The sequence below is a fragment of the Schistocerca gregaria genome, chromosome 5 (genome assembly GCF_023897955.1).
Source record: "Schistocerca gregaria isolate iqSchGreg1 chromosome 5, iqSchGreg1.2, whole genome shotgun sequence".
In the NCBI taxonomy this organism is placed as follows: Eukaryota; Metazoa; Arthropoda; class Insecta; order Orthoptera; family Acrididae; genus Schistocerca; species Schistocerca gregaria.
The window spans coordinates 669,808,994-669,831,753 of NC_064924.1; the positions used below are offsets into that span (position 1 = coordinate 669,808,994).

At 42.7% G+C, this 22,760-nt stretch overlaps 1 protein-coding gene across 10 annotated transcripts in view; it reads left to right on the top strand.

Moving 5' to 3' along the window:
• LOC126272091 (voltage-dependent L-type calcium channel subunit beta-1) overlaps positions 1-22,760 on the top strand; it is a 2,208,268-nt gene that overhangs the window by 651,009 nt on the left and 1,534,499 nt on the right. The window lies entirely within an intron of this gene.

The following is a 22,760-nucleotide window of genomic DNA, read 5'->3' on the forward strand; positions in this document are numbered from 1 at the left end:
AAGCACAGTGCGTCTCCCCAATCCAATTTTAACTTCTTTTAATCTTAGCTGAAGAGGAAGATAAACTAGTGACAACGACTAACCTATATATCGAGGGGGCATAAAAAGTGAGAGTGACGGTCAATCAAGACAAATTACAGTGCACGACTGTGGCAAGAAATAATGAACAGGAAACGAAAAAAGATCACTGGCAATAGAAGATACGGAATTTAAGAAGACTAGTTCCTTCAACTATCTAGGGAGTACTATCAATACCAACAACAAGGAGGAGGAGATAATGAACGAGATAAAATCAGCATAGCGGTGTACATTCTCAATGGGCAGACCATTCAGCACTATTCAAATGCTTCAAATTACTCTGAGCGCTATGCGACTTAACTTCTGAAGTCATCAGTCCCCTAGAACTTAGAACTACTTAAACCTAACTAACCTAAGGACATCACACACGTCCACGCCCGAGGCAGCATTCGAACCTGCGACCGTAGCGGTCGCGCCGTTCCAGTCTGTAGCGCCTAGAACCGCTCGGCCACTCCGGCCGGCCAGCACTATTGTGCAGGACAACAAAACTACCCACGTACAAGGCAGTTGTGAGACCGGTGTTTTTGTATGGAGGTGAAACATGAACACTGACCAAGAACATGGAGAGGAAAGTTACGACCCTTGTAAAAGAAGATGTTAAAATCTTTGGATCTATGTCAGAAAATGGAATTTAGAAGAAGGAAAAACACAGCAATCCTCACAGTTTTTGATGAATCTGACTGACAGCTGCAACAAAGAGCAGAAGCTCTTATAGGGACATCATATTTTTACAACGGACGAATTGTTAAAAAAAAAATAGTTCCATTTCTATAGTCCAGGGCAAAAGAATTTCCTTGGTTATAAAGCGAATCAGGGAATCACCTCTCACATGTTAAGAGTCGGAACCCTCTCCCCCACTACCAGAAACCCAGTCCTTGACTGAAAGGATACGTAATATGAAGCTAAATCCGCGCACTCCCATACCACAGAGCGAGTCCTTGTATACTAGCAGTACAGGAATGTCTCCGAAAAAAATCTTTATCCCTTGCGTATTTTTGGTAGAAAACAGACGCAGAAGAGAGATGATTTGGCGACACTGTAACCAGTAGAAGTATCTTGTTCCAACAGTGAATGCTTATGTTGCACAGTACAATTTTTGGAAATTTGTGGTTACTTCTATGGGACCAAACTGCTGATGTCATCGGTTCCTAAGCTTACACACTACTTAATCGAACTTACACTAAGGACAACGCAGACACCCATGCCCCAGGGAGGACGCGAACCTCCGACGGGGGAAGTCGCGCGAACCGTGACGAGACGTCTGAGACCCTTACGGCTACCCCGCGCGGCAGATAGTGCAGTGTGCAGAGTTTTGCATTAGAAAATTCGAGTTCGAGAGTTTGATTCTGGGCCCAGATTCAAGTTTTTGCAGAAGAATTATACGACAATTACAGTAGGCGTTAGACAAAGCTCTTGTAATTACTTAGCATCAACGCAGAAATGTGAGTACGACATTTTTTGTTATTCCTCTTTTAAAGACGAATTTTGTTTTTAAATTTGTCCTGTGTTGTCTGCCACGCGCTACAGCCTTCCATGCTTTCCGGGTCACTGTTACTTTTCTTCAGTCATATCCCTTCGGCAGTTCTGCTTCCTTTATCCTAGACAATTCCATTGCAGCCGTGCAGATAACGTAGTTTTAAGTGTATTATTTAGCGCTACTTCATCAACTACATTCGAACTCAGATTCCAGACGTTTCTTTAGGACATTACGGCACCAGTATGGCTAGCAACCCGATTCACAGGATATACCTACATCTACATCTACATCTACATCCGTACTCCGCAAGCCACCTGACGGTGTGTGGCGGAGGGTACCCAGAGTACCTCTATCGGTTCTCCCTTCTATTCCAGTCTCGTATTGTACGTGGAAAGAAGGATTGTCGGTATGCTTCTGTGTGGGCTCTAATCTCTCTGATTTTATCCTCATGGTCTCTTCGCGAGATATACGTAGGAGGGAGCAATATACTGCTTGACTCTTCGGTGAAGGTATGTTCTCGAAACTTCAACAAAAGCCCGTACCGAGCTACTGAGCGTCTCTCCTGCAGAGTCTTCCACTGGAGTTTATCTATCATCTCCGTAACGCTTTCGCAATTACTAAATGATCCTGTAACGAAGCGCGCTGCTCTCCGTTGGATCTTCTCTATCTCTTCTATCAACCCTACCTGGTGCGGATCCCACATTGCTGAGCAGTATTCAAGCATTGGGCGAACAAGCGTACTGTAACCTACTTCCTTTGTTGTCGGATTGCATTTCCTTAGGATTCTTCCAATGAATCTCAGTCTGGCATCTGCTTTACCGACGATCAACTTTATATGATCATTCCATTTTAAATCACTCCTAATGCGTACTCCCAGATAATTTATGGAATTAACTGCTTCCAGTTGCTGACCTGCTATTTTGTAGCTAAATGATAAGGGATCTGTCTTTCTATGTATTCGAATCACATTACACTTCGCTACATTGAGATTCAATTGCCATTCCGTGCACCATGCGTCAATTCGCTGCAGATCCTCCTGCATTTCAGTACAATTTTCCATTGTTGCAACCTCTCGATACACCACAGCATCATCTGCAAAAAGCCTCAGTGAACTTCCGATGTCATCCACCAGGTCATTTTTGTATATTGTGAATAGCAACGGTCCTATGACACTCCCCTGAGGCACACCTGAAATCACTCTTACTTCGGAAGACTTCTCTCCATTGAGAATGACGTGCTGCGTTCTGTTATCTAGGAACTCCTCAATCCAATCACACAATTGATCTGATAGTCCGTTGTTCATTAAACGACTATGGGGAACTGTGTCAAACGCCTTGCGGAAGTCAAGAAACACGGCATCTACCTGTGAACCCGTGTCTAAGGCCCTCTGAGTCTCGTGGACGAATAGCGCGAGCTGGGTTTCACACGATCGTCTTTTTCGAAACCCATGCTGATTCCTACAGAGTAGATTTCTAGTCTCCAGAAAAGACATTATACTCGAACATAATACGTGTTCCAAAATTCTACAACTGATCGACGTTAGAGATATAGGTCTATAGTTCTGCACATCTGTTCGACGTCCCTTCTTGAGAACGGGGATGACCTGTGCCCTTTTCCAATCCTTTGGAACGCTTCGCTCTTCTAGAGACCTACGGTACACCGCTGCAAGAAGGGGGGCAAGTTCCTTCGCGTACTCTGTGTAAAATCGAACTGGTATCCCATCAGGACCAGCGGCCTTTCCTCTTTTGAGCGATTTTAATTGTTTCTCTATCCCTCTGTCGTCTACTTCGATATCTACCATTTTGTCAACTGTGCGACAATCTAGAGAAGGAAGCACAGTGCAGTCTTCCTCTGTGAAACAGCTTTGGAAGAAGACATTTAGTAATTCGGCCTTTAGTCTGTCATCCTCTGTTTCAGTACCATTTTGGTCACAGAGTGTCTGGACATTTTGTTTTGATCCACCTACCGCTTTGACATAGGACCAAAATTTCTTAGGATTTTCTGCCAAGTCAGTACATAGAACGTTACTTTCGAATTCATTGAAAGCCTCTCGCATAGCCCTCCTCACACTACATTTCGCTTCGCGTAATTTTTGTTTGTCTGCAAGGCTTTGGCTATGTTTATGTTTGCTGTGAAGTTCCCTTTGCTTCCGCAGCAGTTTTCTAACTCGGTTGTTGTACCACGGTGGCTCTTTTCCATCTCTTACGATCTTGCTTGGCACATACTCATCTAACGCATATTGTACCATGGTTTTGAACTTTGTCCACTGATCCTCAACACTATCTGCACTTGAGACAAAACTTTTGTGTTGAGCCGTCAGGTACTCTGTAATCTGCTTTTTGTCACTTTTGCTAAACAGAAAAATCTTCCTACCTTTTTTAATATTTCTATTTACGGCTGAAATCATCGACGCAGTAACCGCTTTATGATCGCTGATTCCCTGTTCTGCATTAACTGATTCAAATAGTTCGGGTCTGTTTGTCACCAGAAGGTCTAATATATTATCGCCACGAGTCGGTTTTCTGTTTAACTGCTCAAGGTAGTTTTCAGATAAAGCACTTAAAAATATTTCACTGGATTCTTTGTCCCTGCCACCCGTTATGAACGTTTGAGTCTCCCAGTCTATATCCGCCAAATTAAAATCTCCACCCAGAACTATAACATGGTGGGGAAATCTACTCGAAATATTCTCCAAATTATTCTTCAGGTGCTGAGCCACAACAGCTGCTGAGCCCGGGGGCCTATAGAGACATCCAGTAACTCTGTTACTATTTTTATTATGAACATCGTGTAACGAATGAATACGTTTCAGCTTCCAATCAACTGACAGCCTTTAGTGAATGTAGTGTATATGTATAAGATCTCCACACATTTGTAAGTTTTGTAGCTATTTATGCCTTATGATAGATAATTAATTTTAACTGCTTATTAATCTTCATAAATGTTTCTGACATGTCTCACGGATAACTGTTGCGTTCAACGTTAAAAAACTGTAGTGGTAGATATACGTCATTTAATAATTAATGCATTTTATAGCATTATTGGGCCAATGAAAATTAAAAAGAAAAGAAAATATGGAACCTAGACCCGGAATCAAACTCTCAAACTTGATTATATCAAATGGTTCAAATTGCTCTGAGCACTATGGGACTTAACTTCTGAGGTAATCAGTCCCCTAGAACTTACAAATACTTAAACCTAACTAACCTAAGGAGATCACACACATCCATGCCCGGGGCAGGATTCGAACCTGCGACCGTAGCGATCGCGCGGTTCCAGACTGTAGCGCCTAGAACCGCTTGGCCACTCCGGCCGGCCGATTATATGAGCAGGAAATTATATCCACTGCACTATTTTTGTAATACAGGTGTATAATATTGAATCAAGATGCTGGTAAATGTGATGCCACATTGCCTTTCCTCTGTGTCCATTTTCTATCGTAAATATGCAAGGTACGAAATTTAGTTGCAGTCAATTTTGTAATGTTAGCTTGCAAAGATTTGAGCTGTGGCGCCCGAATGCACGGGGTTTTTGTTCACCCTTTATATATGTACATACATAAGTATGTACGTATGTATATAAGTATGTACCTTTGTATGCATGCATATAAGACAGCAAGAAAATTGTTCGCATCGGTTTATCATAATTCAGATGTAAAACAGCTTATTAGAAGTCCGTGAGTTAAGCCCCATATTTATCACATAACATGCTACGTCACGTGCATCATAAGCTGCTAGTACGCCTATATATCGATGACTGTTTCGACTGACTCAGTAATATTCAACTGATCATGCTGGGAGTCTGGTAGGTTACGCCTAGTGTTGCTTCGGCATCGGTTCTTCTTGTGATGTGTTACTGCTGGTTATATTTAAACGACAAACCACGCGGTATTCGTGGACACGCAGCTAGCACTACGCAATCTATTGCTTCAGGAGCAGCGCTTGGCCTGATTCTTACATCACTTCGTGGTGCTACGAATAATGTGGGACGGGCTTTCTATCACAGTTGTTACGCATGGATACCAGAGTACGCAAGCAATGTACGATGTTGAAGTCTGCGAAGTATTTCTTTTTTAATTCTACTGGGCTCTAACGTGTCCCTTGGCTCTTACTTATTGAACTTTCGCTCAGATTTGTTCATATTATAATCTTTTGTACCACAGCTCTTAACTGTTGACGTTTTAACAATTTATCGTTGTGAGGAATATGTGAATGGCAGTCATTTTACTCAGTCTCTTTAAAATATAGTAGGAACAATAAGCAGTGACTCAGATATTCGTGTCAACATTCAAGACATCGGTAGTGTGAAATTTTTTTCCTCTTTCTCAATTAACTTTGGAAAAAGATGTAACACTAAAAAGTGCAGACAAATTATTCCTTTGGTGTACGAACTGAGGGTTTCGTGGCCGGAGTCTGCACCAACAAATTATTTCTGGGTCTGTGATCACATCATGACGTGAAGTAACGCAAGAAGCAATATTTCGGCAGTCTTTATTAGGACGGCAGTTCCTCGGCGCCAGTGGGAAACACTTAACGGCAGCAGTTTATGCATGATTCACTGTTGACATCCAATGAAAGAGGCAGAATAGTGAGAGGGAAAACGGGAACAGACACTTTAAGAAATGAAGGTATGAAAATAAATGTGTCAAAATCGGAAAGTTATGAATTTTCGTGGAAACGAAGAAGATGTAAAGAATGATGGAGTAGACATACGACCAAGGAGTCAGGTGAAATATTTCCATTTCAAACAGTCGCTACATAGGCGGATCATTAAAATCGAAACTCCCTCATTTTTATTGTTTCGAATTTTAGAATATTTCCCGTGATCTTTCCTCTTTGATCTTCACATTTAGACATCCTCTTTTGTTAAATTTGATTTATCGTGTAAGCGAAATTTAACGGATTCCTTGAAGAGTCAATTGTCACTTTTCACATCACGCAGATCTCTTCTATAAATCATTTTTAATTCCTTTTAATATCACAGTGACCGTTACAAAATCTTCGACTATCACCTGTGCGCACTCGTCACTCTTGTACATCCTTCTTTCCAACGAGGTCTTTCTCATTTTCCGGTATTCTTAGGTGGTGCAGTTCCCTAGAATTCGCTGTATCACAAAACACATATTCTGTACACCTATAAACGCATTTAGTACACTGCCGGTAAAAAGAAATAGTATACTTGGAAAGACGACGTCGAATCTGATTCGATGACGGTGTACGCCACCTGGGGGATAGGAAGTGTACTGATAATGGTTTCAACGTCGCCCGCCAACAGGCAGCGTAGAGGCATAGCTACCGGTGCGCCATCTGTGTCGACCGTTAAATAGAGACTGCTCACACCCAGAAGACTGAGTATGGCGCGAAGATGTGAAGCAAGCAGACAGCCACGTCACAGAACCACACTAATGCTTCCTACAGCCAATTGAGTTAGTTTGAAAGGGGTCAAATTGTGGCCTTTCGAGTGTCGGAATGGTCCTTTCGGAGAATTGCTACACAAGTGGGATGCGCTGCGTCACTCGCGCAGCGATGTTGGTATCAGTGGTCAGGTGAACATTCCCGCACTCGTAGACGAGGTTCTGGACGTCCACGCAGCACAGCCGGCCGCCAGGATCGCCTTATAGTAAGGTCAGCAGTGGCAGATCGAATTGTTACCACAGCACAGGTTAAAGGGTTTGTGAGACCAGGTGTGTCAGCACGAACTAAATGGCTCTGAGCACTATGGGACTTAACATCTGAGGTCATCAGTCCCCTAGAACTTAGAACTACTTAAACCTAACCAACCTAAGGTCATCACACACATCCATGCCCGAGACTGGATTCCAACCTGCGACCGTAGCGGTCGCGCTGTTCCAGACTGAAGCGCCTAGAACCGCTCGGCCACCCCGGCCGGCGTGAATACGAACTGTTACGAACCATTTATTAGCAGTGCGATAACGGGCACACACACCTCTAGTCCGTTTCACGCTACAGCTTCTATGTGCAAGGTTCGACTGGTGCCGTAAGGGGGTCACTTGGAAGATGGAATGGCACTCTGTGGTCATCAGCGATGAAAGCGGATTCTGCCTGGACACAACTGATGGTCGTTTGCGCATACGACGTGGTGTTGGCTGTCTCGCAGAGCGCATTCGTCCAAAACACACTGGCCTCATCCCAGGTCTTATGGGTGCGATAAGCCACAGGTATCGTTCATGTTTGGTGTTTCTGGAGGGACACTAACCAACACTCAGTACGTACAGAATGTTGTTAGATACGTTGTTTTGCCGTCTTGCAGCAAGAAGGCGATGTGTTGTCCCAACAGGATAATGCTCGCCGACACATCCTCATTGAAACTCAAAGTGCTGTGAGTAGACGTGTAGCTACTTAACTTGCCAGCACGAACTGCAGACTTGTGAAATCTGATGCGACGAGAAGTGACTCTACGATTAGTCAACCAACAATAGCCAGCCAACTACGTGAACATATCGAGCAGGCGTGGAACAACATATCCCAGGACAATATTCGCCATCTGCACCATCGACTGGATACCAGTTGCACTAATATGGATGTTTCAGCGGGCGTCGATAGATGGTACCCAGAAGCGCTTGTGCTATTAATCTGTAAATGTAATCACTTCATGTACTCCATATGCACGGTTGCAACAATAAATCTTGAGTGAACTGGAAACCTTTAAAAGGATTTACTAATCTTTTTCTGGCAGTGTTTCTGTCACTCTCATTATTGTTATTACCGCTATTAATGGCAAGACCAACAGTAGTCGAAGTACTAACATAGTCAGTATTACTTACTTACTTTGTCACTATAAGTTAGACTAGCCGTGTCATCCTCAGGTCATAGGCGTCACTGAAGTCGGATACGGAGGGGCTTGTGGCCAGCACGCCGCTGTGACCGGAGCCGCTGCTTCTCAGTCAAGTAGCTCCTCAGTTTGCCTCACAAGGGCTGAGTGCACCCCGCTTGCCAACTGCGCTCGGCAGACCTGATGGTCACCCATCCGTGTGCTAGCCCAACCCGACAGCGCTTAACTTCGATGAGCTTACGGCAACCGGTGTTACCACAGCGGCAAGGCCGTTCGCACTTTGTCACTGTAGACACTCAAAATATTTCAATAATATTTGTCATATTGACATTGTTATTTCTTAAGTAACTGTGATGTAAAGAGGGTACTATATGTGTGAAACCGTCTGATGTAAGAGAGGGTCAGACAGCACTAATCAAATTAATTAAATAAATAAATAAAAGTGTTATATTTCAATTAGGCAGTTACAAGATGCGAGGCTGCGATGTTTTCCATACGTCTGGGTGCATTTACCTATTAATGTGACCCCCTCTGGAAGATAGTAAACAGAAACATTTGAAGGGTAGTGGATTAAAGCGGAGGGAAGTACATGTTACCGCGAGCCGTGGGTAAGAAATCTCTGCGGCATTCTGGATGGGTGGCAGTGCTGTTGGCAGACTTACGCTGCTCACGGCTAACAGCCACATTTCATGTGGGGTGCAATGATTGTTAGTAGTAGGGACGTTACCATTGTTGCAGCCCACCGACTTTGTGATCTGGCCCAACCGCGGCGGTATCGATCTTGTAACATGCCAAGATCATCATCGATGTGGTCACCTTTATTATAAAATCAGCCGCTGGTATATTTTATCATGTGGGTCTTGTTTGTGATGGTTGCGTTATCAGCGTTCCGTGGTAGGCAGTTATGGAGTTGGAACTTGTGTATGGTGTTCTGTTGGCTGATGAGCCAACACCGTGTTATTAGAGGAGGCCGAAATGCACGCGTTTTGACTCACGCAGGCTGGCGTGATGAGGGAAGAACTATACTGACGTGAGGTCTGGAACATGACAAGGAATTAGAATTCAGAAAGCGGACGTAATTCGTTTGATACTTAACTTTAATCCATTAATGATGAATGTCGCTCTTGAAGGTACATGATTCACAATATCAATATCAATCGTAACTGAATATGGCACGTTGCTAGGTCGTAGCAAATGACGTAGCTGAAGGCTATGCTAAACTGTCGTCTCTGCAAATGAGAGCGTATGTAGTCAGTGAACCGTCGCTAGCAAAGTCGGCTGTACAACTGGGGCGAGTGCTAGGGAGTCTCTCTAGACTAGACATGTCGTGTGGCGGCGCTCGGTCTGCAATCATTGATAGTGGCGACACGCGGGTCCGAAGTATACTAAAGGACCGCGGCCGATTTAAAGGCCACCGCCTCTCAAGTGTGGTGTCTGGCGGTGACACCACATAGGGGGCGACACTTATCCTGATAACAGAAACTTCCCATCGCACCCCACTCAGATTTAGTGCTAAATGGCCCAGTGGATACACCGTCAAGAACTGAACAAAGATCAAGCGTGGAAACGGGAAGAAGGTGTACTGAACTGTGAGAAAAGAAGCAAAGTAGAAACGTTACAAGCGGAAGATGTGCAACATCGAGAGAACTACAAGAATTACGGGGTCGTGGTTGTGTAGTTACGGTGTTGGCCAACAAAGTGGGAGATCCGTGTCAAATCTACCACGTGCCTCATTTTTTTTCCACAAAATTATGAGCTTTCCGTCCGGTCTATTCTCCTTCTGTAGTCTCGGCAATGCCTCTCAGACCTCTCTCAGAAATGGAAACAACAAATACACGTGTCTGAATTATGTCATAAATTATGTTTAAGAGCCAAAACTTCCAAAACCGAAGCAAGATTCATAATATATGGTACTTGTGTAGAACAAATAGAAGGTACATACGTCTGGAAGTCCCTTCTTACACTTCGCAGTTACAAACGGACGCTATACCCGTTACATCACGACAAAGACACAAAGTTGAGTACAGCGAGCAGACACGTCAGTGATCGGACGGAAAGCTCATTATTTTGTGAAAAAAAGGGACACGAGGGATATCTGAACATTGATCTCCCCCTTCCAGTAAAGTCGAACACCGTGCCCAAAGAACCACCGCTCCGTGCCCATTCAAATTCTCTCGATGTTGCACATCTTGAGCTGGGACCGTTTACTGTTTCCATGTTTCTTCTTTTTTCACTATTCAGCGCATCTCTTTCCGGTTTTCGTGCTTGATTTATGTTCAGTTCTTAAAGGGGTATCCACGGGGCCATCCTACCACTACATCTGAGGGGGGTGCGTTGGGGAGTTTCCATTGTGTGTGACACTTCCATGGAGCCGAGACTTCTTGCTGGGATAATCGGCTTTTCACAGGTACAGCCACACTAAGAAGAGACTAATAGTGCAACACAGCGTTCTGTTGTCTACGACGTGTATTCAGACGGAGGGAGAACGAATGGATGAAGCTGCATTTCATTTGCGTGTTTTTTCTCTCCACCAATTCCCATACTGATTTTTGCACTCAGAATCTCTCGACGGGAATTCCGCTATGATTGCCCAGAAAAGCCATGGCCTTTTAGACGGTCTTGTAGCGTTTCATTAGCGAATATTTTACAAACTGCAAGAGACATTTAGACGACTTTGTGCCATTTCCGCCATTATACTTATTTACAAGATTGCCAATGAGTATGATGTCCATTAAATTAATTTTCAATATTTTCCTTATTTCCAGTGGTTGTTACGTTTTCTTCATAAACGTAATTTCTGTGCGTTGATCACAAAAGTTAGAAATGGTTTTAATTTACCGTCAATTTGAAGTATTTCTAAAGCCTTTGCAGTAGTCTCGTCAATCTTAATTTCTGACTTCCTTCTTCTTCCCCCATCGAAATTTGAAAGTAATAGGTCAAACTGGTGGGCTTGGTACTCTGTGTCTTCTCGAAGATGTTTTTTACAAACGATTAAACATTTGGGTGAACTGTTGATATTAATGTATTAACCGTGATGAATTGTTCTCGGGTTCTTTTGGCGAAGATGATGGGTACGAAGTACATCGAAACATTGCGACAAGACGACGCCACCACTCGGCTGATAACCCGAGAAGAATTCATCATTGGAATACGACGAGAAAGGCTGCAATCGCATAAATGTATTTACCATTCGTTTCCTCCCTCCAGAGACATTGCTAGTGCAATGGCGCCTTCCATTGCAGTTAAACACATTTTTTGGGATATGCTCATTATCGAGCTATTGGATCAGGAATAGTCGAATAAGTTCTGAAGCTTTTAGTTTTAAGACGTGCTTTCCCGAACAGGTAGCCAACCACTAGCCAACATTTCTAGGGGCAATTTACTAGTGCTGAACAAATTCTTCTGTGACACGTATTTCTTTGTTTTCGTTATTGGCTACAACACTGAACTCGTTTCTACAAACACTGATTAAAATGAAAATTCCAACACATATTCTCTGTTTCAGGGAACAAATTTCTAGCTGACTGGGCAACAGCAATTTCGAAGTACATCGTGAGAGAAGCTAGGTTCCATCCTGGGAAGTTGGTTTTACTAGTTAAATATAAATATCACATGTTTTGTTCGGTAGCAAAACGAATTTGTTTCCTCCCAAGAACTTGTAAGATCGGTGTGAATTATAAACAACTGACCAAGCTATTTGTTCGAATTTTTTAACCTTTCATCCACAAATAATAATTCACAACTTGATGGACATGATTTTCCGTTTTTGCTGCCATATGCCAATATTCTTTCATTTGACCCCCTCGTTTCATCACCAAATAAAAATTTGTTGCAATCATTCATGAGTAAATTATTTTCCTGAAAGAATATTCCTCAAGAATCCGTGGGATTTTGCGTGTCTATTTTGTCCTAAGGCGGTGCAGTTACTATTTTTCTTTTCTATGTGATAGTAACCACGTTACTAAATCGCAACGTCTGCTGAAGCACTACAACGTAAAATGACGAAGTTGTGGTGTCTGTTTCTCTGCACGTTTCTTGCACTTACAAAATGTTTTTGCGCTTCATTTGCTGCTTCATCCGAAATACAAACGTGGCTGTCTTCACCAAAAACTGTGTTATCTTTAGTGGATACAACTCCTTTGCATTTGTTCTTTATAACGTTTACACAGCGCCTGCAAGTTACATCTTCAATGTTGATGTACGCACCGATGCCTGTTGTAAATGAATGAAGGCTTCCCTTTGGTGGTCTCAGTGAACTAAGTCTTTCAAAACACTTTCTACACGACACGTTTCGGGAAATGATTCCCATTTTGAAGTGCGTTTTTCTCTTTTACTGTAGCTTTTTTCCATAATTCATCTTATGTGTGAGGTTTTGCTTTGTTCTGTTGACTTTACTGCAACATGTAAAAACGCGTTGTTTTTATCCTAAGTAGAGGAGGGTTAATCCTCTGGTGTTGATCCGACCACATCATCCATTTCAATAGAAGTAACGTCTTCCTCCACAGGCGTTTCTTTCTCGTATAAAAACCGTGCTCAAAGTCACATATTAAAACAGTAGTGGAACTTGGAGAGCTAGGGACCTTAATAGAATGTAAATATTCACCAGTATGGACATACTAAACAAATTACAGACATGTGGTAACAAGCTGATGCAATTGTTCTAAATTTCGTAATTTAGGATACCAAGTTTCAGACGGTATTAATTGTAAGTATGTACTTAATATCTAACAGTAGTTTTCGAGCGCATTTCTCGTTATTATTAATTCGAAGTGAAGTTTTTCCTATGGGTGCACGTGGGGTGAAGTCGGTCTTTTACAGGCACATCATATTTAATGAGGAGGCACGCCTCCTCCGCAGTGAAATTGCTTCCTGCAATTACGATTTTCCGTGTAGCCTCGGTTTTGTCTCTGCTTTAGGACGACTGCTATGTCGTCACTGCGTGCAGGAAATTTACAGAGGAAACAGTCAAAAATTATGGAAGAGGGCAGAGAAAGGAAAGCAACGAAAACGAATGGTAGCGGCTGCCGTCGTTTCTGTTAATCTCTGTAATAGCTAACCAAGCCTGCAGTCGTGGCCAGTTGAGTACGTAACACCAATTCGTGCTGCATTCAAGTGGAATAATCTTAGATGCTTTTGAGTGTCACTATTTTGGAGACCTCCCTACTGAGAATAATTAGCAAGGAGGTACTCTCAGCGTTACCAATAGATACTCAGCTATAGGTTCCTAGCCTCGCATACGTGCTATATGCACTTGCTTGAATTTGGAAAATATATTTAGAAAAAAATTATGATATTAAGCTGCCATGCTTCTTTTCCCTTGTTGTAAGATGTGTATTCGCTAGTGACCTGTTCGTTACAGTTAGCAGCAGAAGGCAATAGCCGTAACTTGTCATGTGTGGGACAAAAGCTCTCGGCACGTCCTGCGCAGACTGTGAAGCTATTACAGGAATGTCGCTACCTTATGGAGCAAATCTCTTACATTTTTCACACTTAACAATTGTCTTTCTATAGTTCTTCCTAGGAAAAACAATGGTTTGCTTTCCAAAATATTACACCACCTGTCAGTTCCTGAATCACCATTGCTCACATCTTCATCTATTTCATTTGCTCCAAATTCATCTCCTTCTTCAGCATCACTTCCACCTTCGCAGTAAAGTATCCAGAGAATGAAGTCTGATAGTTCCTCCCTCGTCATTTTCAGCAAAGGTGATAGATAAGATAAAAATGCATTACTCACCTCCTGGACTCGTATAATTTATAATTATTAGGCCTGTTATTATTATTATTGCCGGAGCACTAACGCAGTTTTTATCTCTGAAGAATTTCTTAAACATATACATTTGGAAAGAAGTACTGATAATATCGCTATACTGTGGTTCATGGTGTTCAACAACAATGTTAGTGCAAAGTATATCAGTTTCAAACAAGTCTGGATCTGCTACTGTGTAGGTCTCTCTCTACCACCCCAAAGATAAGATGTGGTCTCAACTAATGAAGTACTGCCATCTCTTAGAAATACTGAAAATAAAAATTATTGGAGACTACAGTAGCCCACCACTGAAGCCCAGGATGTATTAGGCCTATCGAAACCATTTGCTACACCACCTTATGAGAGGTTTGTTTATCTCCTACTCGTCTTGAAGGTGCAAAAAGCATTGGGTACATTGTTTCGTGTTCGTGGAATCTATACTCAAACACGATATCTTTCACTAGGTATCCCCATTGACAGCAAAGGGGTGAGAATCGTTGATCTATGAATTTATTGCATTATTCTTGACAGTAGTTCCGAAAGAATGTGTTCTAATATTTATTTTAGAGATGCCTTCATCTTCCTTGTGACGTATAGCACATGGAGATATATGAAAATAATAAATTTACAAGGTGTTCCACGTAAAATATTCATTCGAGAACATAATTATACCGTCATAAAGTTCGACCGTTTTCAAATTTGTTGAGGTGCCTAAGGTTGGAAGTGTTTTTAGATATTCCTGGGAAAATGTAAGATTGAAACAGGTGACACTGAAAAACTGTGTCTTTCAGGTGCACGGAAAAGGGCTTCCGATTAAAGGAATGTGCCATTTAATATATACAATGACTGTTTATATTTTGGCCAATTATTGGTTTAGTGGGCTTTCTTATCAACTTTTAAGGGTATCCTTGAGAGACAATGCGTTGTGAGCCTTCTCCTTCCTTCAGCGTAGAGTGTGAAGTGCGTATCTGTGTCGTGAATGTGCTGGTAATGAGTGTCTGTACAGTATAATGTTGATCGTGTGCGGTTACAGATGTTTATGAAAATGAAGTGAAATGAGAGGACGAAACTTGGTAGCGGTATTTGATTTAGGCAGAGAAACAAAACAGCGATGGTCGTAGCCCCGCGTATCCTACACCGAAACTGAAATTATACCGCGCTACCTCTACCTGTCATTCCACATAAGTCAACCAGCACCCTTAAAGAGTAGCGGAAGTCCGTTTACTAGAAGTAATGACCCAAATATTTTGTGTCTTTTGGTCTCCACTGCCCCTTACGGAAAGATAACGTAAGGCATAGTTTACACATAGCGGTGTTTTTCTCTGTAGACACCGTGTGCAATGGGTTTGTTGACAAATAACTTTCCTGGGAAAAGTCACGACTTCCCTTTATTTATATTTTAGTTTTTTTATATATAGCAGTAAAGTCAACATTACGAAGCAGAGTCTCACACATAAAAGTAGTAGTAGAAGTATGTATGGTATTCTGCCTTACGGCAGGCCTTGTCACGGGTTAAGCCTCTTCCCCTTTTGTCTGTCCATAACCTGTCTTTTCTTTTCTGAATATTTGTCTCCTTTGATACTGTCCAGCATTTGATATCTTCTTTTTCCTCTTCCCCCTTTTCCCGCCACCATTCCTTCTATTCCTTCCTTCAATAAACAGTCCCTCCTCAACCCTCCTCATACAATGTGCTATCCAGTTCCGTTTTCTCTTTCTGATGACTTTCAGCATGTTTCTTTCTTCTCCATCTCTTGTTAATACTTCTTCATTCCTTACTCTGTCTTCCCATTTCACTTTTTCCATTCTTCTCCATATCCACATATCTAGTGCCTCCAGTCTTCTTTCGTCTTCCTTCTTCAATGTCCAGGTCTCCGCACCATATAGTGCAACGCTCCAGATGAAACATTTGGCACATCTTTTCCTCAGATCTTTGTTTAGTGGTCCACAGAGTAATTCCTGTTTCCTCTTGAATCCTTCTTTTTCCATAGCGATTCTTTTTCTAATTTCTGTTGGGCTATACATATAATTCATTATTACACTTCACAAGTAATTGAAGTTACTCACTTGCTCTATTTCCTCTCCCCCTGTTTTCATATGGTATTTTCTCCCCTTTCCTCCAATTACCATGCTTTTCGTTTTCTTCTTGTTAATCTTCATTCCATATTCTTCTAATTTTGTGTTTAGACCATCTAACATTTATTCCATCTCACTTCCACTTTCCGCCATCACAACCACGTCATCTGCAAATCTTATACACTCCACTCTCTGACCCCCTATACAAAATCCTCTCCGTCCATCAAAATTTTCACTGATAATTTCCTCCATATATATCTTGAACAGTGTTGGTGATAAACAACAACCTTGTCTTACACCTCTTCCCAGTTCAATTTCTTCACTCATCACTCCTCATATTTTTACTCTTGCTCTCTGCTTCAAATATAAATTTCTAATTAGTCGGTTATCCCTCCAGTCAACTGCATGTTTCCTTAGGATTTCCTTCAATTTGTCCCATCTGACACAGTGAAAAGCCTTCTCAAGATCAATGAACACAACATACACGTTCCTTTTCTTCTCCATGTACCTATCCCCTACCACTCCCAGTAGTCTCTAGTTCCCACTCCACACCTGAAACCCAATTGTTCATCTCCTATTACGAAATTCAGCTTTCCATATAGCCTGCTGTTGAGCGTCCTCAGCAAGACTTTGGCTGCATGCGATATCAGGCTCACTGTTCTATGTTCCTCAAACTTTTTGCTGTTCTTTTTTTTTCTATAGGTATTAAGATACTTTCTGTAAAGTTCTTTGGCTATTTTCTTGTCATGTATAGTTGATTACACATTTCAGTCAATTCTCTTTTCCCTTCTTTCTCCAATGACTTTAACAGTTCCGCAGGAATCTCGTCAATTCCCATTGCCTTCCCATTTTTCATCTGCTTCATAGATTCTTAAATCTCACTAGTTAGTACTGAATTTCCTTTGTAATCATCTGTAACTTTATCTTCTTCTTCTATCCCAAGGTCTTCTTCACCTGGTCAGCTGTGTGCAGCATATAGCCACTCTATATATTCTTCCCATCTCCTCATTACTTCTTGTGGTTCACTCACCATTTTACTGTCTGCTGCCTCTACTTCCTTTAGTCCATTGTTGTTTCTCTTTTCCCTGAATGTCAAATCCATTACTTCTTTGTACATCAAATCATGTTTTCCTTCTTTCTCTAATTTTTCTCCTTTGCTTTTTCTGTCTCCCTTCTTAATTCATTATTTACCATCCAGTAGTTCCGCTTCCCTTCTTCTGTGTTTACAGTTTTTCATCAAAAACATTACGTAAAAATGGTATAGCACAAAGAAATGCACTTTCCTTTTCCCGAAACGAGTCGTGTAAAATATAAATAAAAGAAATTCATGAATGGTAGCACAAAGTTATTTATAAATAAACCCAGTGTTTTCACAGTTCCAGGCTTTCACAAACCAATTACAAATAGATCAGATCAAATATCGTGTGCAGGTTTTCACTGAAGTTTCCTTGGCCAACCATTAGATCTACAGTGTGTATATCTGCCTCCTGTTCAAGCCCGGGATTACAGCGCTTCTTTTAATACATGGGCGCTGCATTTGTACCTTGCCACCCATTTGTTATTGGGATTCTATTTCTACTTTCTGCCTTCTGATCCAACGACGCAGTTTAGATTTTACCATCGCCTTAGCGATGGATAAGGCGGGATCCGGTCCAACAAATGGAGTCACCGCTCTGCCCCGGCCAGTCTATCAGCTTGTTCGTAATCACTAGTTCCTGAGTGACCAATGACCCATAGTAGGTTTACCCTGTTGGTTTCCCCTATACTCACAGGAGGTCATAGCATTCTGCAACGACCTTTGACCTTGTTGCACTAATTGACAGAGATTTCAGAGCTGCTTCACTGTCTGGATGCATGTAGATACTACAGGTCTTGTAGCACACACGTAGAACCTCCTACACGCATAGGGGCCGGCCGCGGTGGTCTCGCGGTTCTAGGCGCGCAGTCCGGAACCGTGCGACTGCTACGGTCGCAGGTTCGAATCCTACCTCGGGCATGGATGTGTGCGATGTCCTTAGGTTACTTAGGTTTAAGTAGTTCTAAGTTCTAGGGGACTGATGACCACAGCTGTTAAGTCCCATAGTGCTCAGAGCCACGCATAGGGGAAAGGCGGGTATTAAGGGCCATTTAAGGAAAAATGTAAATTACAAATTATATTTGTAGCTTAACTCTGTTATGAGCGAAAAAAATCATATTTTCAACATCTTTCCTCTAAGCAATAAAAATATATTTAGCAGTATGTGAAGGGAACATAACACAAAATATAATTAGAAGTATCCTTACATTTTGGGCATTTTAAAAATTGGCGGGTAGTATGGGCTAACCCGTATGATTATGTTTATACATTAAAAAGATTGTTTTGAATTAAAAAATGGCTCTGAGCACTATGGGACTTAACATCTGAGGTCATCAGTCCCCTAGAACTTAGACCTACTTAAACCTAACCAACCTAAGAACATCACACACATCCATGCTCGAGGGAGGATGCTACCGTAGCGTTCGCGCGGTTCCAGACTGAAGCGCCTAGAACCGCTCGGCCACCACGGCAGGCTTTGAATAAAAGTTTTATTGTTCAGTACTATACATAATGTATAGCATATTATAGCTCATATACCCAAAAATTATTTTGCTTACAGAAATCACGAAAGTAAAAAACTAAGTCGTCAATGTCCGCACAGAGCTCATTTGCCCAGCCTTCACAGTTGTTGCACTGAATGCAGTTTTCCTCGTAGCTTTCTCCACGCACAATACATTTTACATCAAAAACGTCTTGAGAAGTGCTTGGTGTATGACTGTCATTCCAAAAATTTTGATTTGTTCAATTTTCTTTTTATTATTGATCAATGTTTGTTGTTTTGAAAATTTCATTTGTCTCTTTTTCTGTTGTGCTTTTTCCATTTGTTCTTCTGAATTTTTCTTGTCTGTCAGCACATTTTTTATTGGAGCTGATGTCAACATTTCGCTTCTCTCTTCCTTTCTTTCCCTACATGTCATCTTCTTTTCGCTGCAGGAGGGCAAAGGCGACATCACTTTTAAAACACTTGCAAAATCAGAATATTCACTAGAGTGTAGTGCGTTGGAGGAAGTGGTGGTCTCTCCAGAAGTGACTGTACATTCTGCCTGGGAACCAAGCTGAGGGGGGGGGGGGGGGGGGCTCTATCAGAACTAGTCCTAGATGTAGCAACAGCAGCCCCATCAGATGTCATCTCGGGGAGAGATTCCTGTACAACGTTGGTAATATCACTGCCCATAAAATTCAAATCAGTAAATGTGTCTAGGTTTGTCGGGTAAATGCCAGTGCGTTTAGACACATTTTCAGCAATACCCAGTCGACACAGTTGCTTGTAGGCATCAGCTACCAATTTTGCTTCATCAAAGTCATTAATTCTTGACCCTGGATTAGCACTCATCCACAAACTACAAGCAGTGTTGTAGCAGTTTTTGAAAGGTTTCATGAACGTCCTATCCGGAGGCTGCAACTTATGAGGAGTGCGTGGGGGAAAACTTAACATATGGACTTGGTTTTCCCGAGCGTACATGATGACATCTAAGTCCCTGTGAATGGCATGCCCATCTACAATCAGCAAGACAGGATCTCCTGCTGAGGGCTTTGTGAAGGAAACAAACTGTCGAAGCCAGTTAAGAAAAGCATCGGCTGTCATCCAACCGCTAGAAGTTGGAAAACTAATGCTTTCTGTTGGAGCACCAATCATGAGGCGATCATTCATTCGTTTCCTTGGGAAAATAAAAAGCGGAGGAATAAATTGCCCAGTTGCACTCATACAAAATAGATGTATATTTTCCTCACTCGACGTTTTCCTTTCACTATAGTGACCTTGTCATTTTCGTGCGCACACGATACGCCAGTCTCGTCCGCATTAAAAATTCGGGATGGACGAAAGGAATGCTTTTTTAAAAGAATTTCAGACTGAACAACATTTCGACCTGTGCTTTATTAATCCCTACACGGCGCATCAGACTAGTTGATTGTCGTTTCCTGTACGTCAAATTTGTGTGTTTCTTTATAAAAGTGGCATACAAATGTTTTCCAGCCATTTTTTTCCTTTTGTTGACTCTTTGACTCAAATTTAATTTTTCTGGGACCATAGACCAGTTTCAAAAACACTTTTTTTGGGACAGGGGCATTAGTGTCGAATCTAAATCCATCAAATGAGCTAATAATGGTTTTTGACATCTTTCTTCCAATGAAATTACAATTAAATCAATACCAATAGCTGCTGACGGGCATTGATATACATCAACGGGGACAGTTGAAAACGTGGAGTCACACCGTGACCAGGACTCGAACCCAGGATCTCCTGCTTCCATGGCAGAAGCTCTGTCCATCTGAGCCACCCAGGGCACAGAGAACAATGCGCCTGCACGGACTTATCGACGGCATGCTCCCCGTGAGACCCAAATTCTTAACTTATAGTCCACACACTACATTCGTAGTGCCACTGTCATTATTCCCAATACTCGGGGCAGACAATCCACCGAATCCCGTAAGAGTTCAGGCAATTCGTGTGCATCCGCACTGAAGAGGGTTCAAAAAATGGTTGAAATGGCTCTGAGCACTATGGGACTTAACTTCTGGGGTCATCAGTCCCCTAGAACTTAGAACTACTTAAACATAACTAAGCTAAGGACATCACACACATCCATGCCCGAGGCAGGATTCGAACCTGCGACCGTAGCGGTCACGCGGTTCCAGATTGTAGCGCCTATAACCGCTTGGGCATCTCAGCTGGCACTGAAGAGGGTCATCAGCCGGTTGGCCTTTAACGATATGAAGATGGTATCTGTTCTTTCGGACATGCCAAAGTGTTGCCCTTGCAGGATTTTTTGCACAAACTGACCTCTCGATTATGTGCCATAAATATTCGATGGGATTCGTGTCGGGCGATCTAAGTGACCAAATCATTCGCTCGAATTGTCGAAAATGTCCTTCAAACCAATCGACAACTGTTGTGGCCTGGTGACATAGCGCACTCGGTCGTTATTTGGGATCGTGAAGCCCACGAAAGGCTGCAGCTGGTCTCCAAGCAGCCTAACATAACCATTTGCAGTCAATGATCGGTTCGTTCGACCAGTGCGCCGAGTCCATTCCATGTCAACACAGCCCACACCCTTACGGAGCCACCGTCAGCTTGCACAGTGTCTTGTTGACAGCTTGGTTCCATGGATTGGTGGGGTCTGCGCTGCAATCCAACCCTACCAACAGCTCTTACCATCTCGAATCGAGACTTATCTGACCAAGCCAAGGTACTCTAGTCGCCTAGGGTCCAACCGGTACTGACACGAGCCCAGGTGAGGGGCTGCAGGCGCTGTCGTGCTGGTAGCAGGCGCACCTCGGTCGTCTGTTGCCACAGCCGAAGAATGCCAACTTTCACCGCACTGTCTTACCGGAAACGTCCCACGTGGATTTCTGCGGCTGTTTCACGCAGTGTTGCTAGTCTGTTAGCATTGACAACGCTACGCAAACGCCGCTGCTCTCGGTATTTGAGTGACGACCGCCGGCTAGTGCGTTGTCCGTGGTGAGAGGCGTGTCGGACTGAGACTCGAACTCTGGATCTTTGCCTTTCGCGGGCAAGTGCTTTACCATCTGAGCTACCCTAGCGCGACTCACGACCCGTCCTCACAGCCTTACCTCCGCCAGTACCTCGTCTCACGACTTCAAAACTTCATAAATCTCTCCTGCGATGCTGCAGAACTAGCACTCCTGGAAGTTTCATATCAGCGCACACTCCTCTGCAGAGTGAAAATTTCATTCTAGAAACATCCCCCAGGCTGTGGCTAAGCCATGTCTCCGCAACATCCTTTCTTCCAGAAGTTTCGCAACAGAGCTTCTGTGAAGTTTGGAAGGTAGGAGACGAGGTACTGGCTGAAGTAAAGCTGTGAGGACGGGTCGTGAGTCACGCTTGGGTAGCTCAGTTAGTGCCCGCATGGTAGCTCAGCGTTTTCGGTCAGAAAGCTGGTTGGCCTCTGTAATAAAAACAAAAATGAGTGAAGGGATCAACAAAGAACTTGAACGGATCTCATTTGACGTCCGCTACGACCAAATAGAACGAACAGTAATATATATATATATATATATATATATATATATATATATATATATATATATATATATATATATATTTTAAAAAAAAACTGTGGGTAGAGCACTTGCCCGCAGAAGGCAAATGTCCCGAATTCGAGTCTCGGTCCAGCACACAGTTTTAATCTGCCAGGAAATTCCATATTAGCGCACACTCCGCTGCAGAGTGAAAATTTCATTCTATCATAACTTTCCCTGTTTTCGTTTCTTGAGGAGGAATGGACAGCCATTCCTCTACAGACATTTAGTGCCCCCAACAAAGTTCAAATCCACATTTAAAGGCGAAGGGTGGACATTCTGTACCGTATTTCCTTACATCAGTCGCGGTACTTGTCAACTGACCTTAAGGGTGCTCAGCGCAGTCGATCTGTTCGACTGAATGCTGCTGGCTGGTGGATGGTGTTCACGAGATGAATGTGGTGGGCACCTGCTTTACCGTCTTTGACAGACGAACCATGGCCTAAATCTACATCTATATGATGTCTCTGCAA